The following is a 2,002-nucleotide window of genomic DNA, read 5'->3' as shown; positions in this document are numbered from 1 at the left end:
GTCGCGATGGGGATGCCGCGATCGGGTTCATGGAGGTGGGTTGTGGGCATAGCCCCACGTCCAGAGGTGCTGCCTCAAACCGCACAAACTATGCCAAAGCAGCGGGACCGGGGTCCCGCCGCCCACCCTGGGACAGCCGGACCACGGGCAGGGGAACTGCGAGTTTGTCGTGATGGGTTTATCGTCACAGCCCGGCAGCCCCACACCAAACGGTGCTGCCCCAGAACGTATAAACTGTGCTAAAGCTGCGGGACTGGGCTGGAAGGAGCGCGCCCGACGCCCGCCTCGTGGCTGCCGAAGCCCGGGCAGGGGAACAGCGGGCTTATCGTGATGGTTTATCGTGATGGCTTATCGCGATGGCTTATAGCCAGGGCCCGGCAGCCTCACCCGGAGCGGTGCTGCTCCAGACCGCACAGAGTGCGTGGAAACCGCGGGGCCGGAGCGGGAGGAGCGCGCCCGTCCCGGGACAGCCGGAGTCGGGCACGGGACCCGCGGGCTCATCGTGATGTCCCCGCAGCCTCACCCCGACCTGTCCTGCCGCAGAACACCCAAACTGTGCTGGGAGTAGCGATCTCTGTCCGTCTGACCTCGCCGTCTTGCCAAAGCCGCCGCACGGGTAGTGGCCGCTTCGCTCTCAGGCGCGGGATTTAAAATTAAAAACTGCTCAGAGGGAGAAGAAATGGGTCTGGGGGAGGGTTTAGGCAGAGGCTGCCCGCAAGGCAAGAGCCAGCCGGAGACTTGCAGGCACCCAGCAGAGCCCGAAGTTACACCCTGAGAGCTGTCAGGTCTCACCTTAGAACTTTTTGTAACATCCCATGTAGGCAACATTTCCCATTAAAGGAAATCGGAGCTCTTCCCAGCCCGGTCCGTGGTGACCCGGACCCTACTACGTCTGCATTTATTTTAGTTTATTTTTTTAAACTGCTCTGCCTTGGTGATATTTTCCTCCCGGCCCTTTTGTATTCTGATCCGTGTATAGATCTGCCTCTGAAATCTATATAACACCAACGCGAAAACAGATTTCAAGACAATGAATGCAAATCTGTGCTCAGAGACCATCTGCCAGATGAGGGAATCAGATGTTCGGTAGTTAAAGGGACAGCGCAAGGATTTCCTTGACTCATTATGTGCAGCTCCTCTCTTTAACCTGCTTTATCTGTTGTTTTTTGGGTTGGTTTTTTTTAACGGGATAGAACTATAATTTCCATTTCAGAATAAATCCGAACTCCTTCCATCCAAGTTCAGCCGCGATTCAAAAAGCCACCCATCAAATACTAGATTATTTTCGCGGAGTTTCATACAGTTATCTCCAAAAAGAATCTGAAATTAAAATCTTCCCATAAAAGTTTCATAAAAATATATCCTTAATTCAGGCACGATTGAGGGCAAAGCCGGGACTCAGATTTATTCTGTCTACATAAGTGACAGACATGGTATTGGATGAACTAATACATCTCACCCAATCTTTGTTCAAGGAAATTTGCCATGCTAACCCACCTCCCCAAATTGATAAATATGCAGGAAGTGATTTTGCCAGGTTAGCAAAAGGCGAGGCTGGCGTTATTTAAACGTTCGAGAAAAGCAACAGCAGTTTGATGGAGCTATAGGGTGGAGGCCAGTCTTTCAAGATACGATCTTAGCATCTCTGAGATGCAATTTCTCTGTATTAAAAAGCCCAAACCAACCAAACTGGGTAAGATATTAATAAATAATAATAATAATGATAATAATAAAAAGTGAGAAACCAGAGCACGTAAGATAAATATACAGGCGATGGTGAGGCGCATTATGGTGCGGGGTTTTTTTACCTTTTACAAAAGACGTGGGTACATTTTCTCGAACAAAAGCCTCCTCTTTGTACTAAGATCATTTCTGGCTATGCCACTCTGACCGTTCCTACGTTTATTCCTAAACCCGGGGCAGGGGCGGAAGGGGAGGGGGAGGAATTCCCTCTCGCTGCAACCTTGGCCGATGCGTTCACAAGGAGAGAACGCTCCCTAAC

The sequence above is a fragment of the Corvus brachyrhynchos genome, unplaced genomic scaffold (assembly GCF_000691975.1).
Source record: "Corvus brachyrhynchos isolate BGI_N302 unplaced genomic scaffold, ASM69197v1 scaffold150, whole genome shotgun sequence".
NCBI classification, from domain to species: domain Eukaryota; kingdom Metazoa; phylum Chordata; class Aves; order Passeriformes; family Corvidae; genus Corvus; species Corvus brachyrhynchos.
This window is presented reverse-complemented; position numbering follows the sequence as displayed.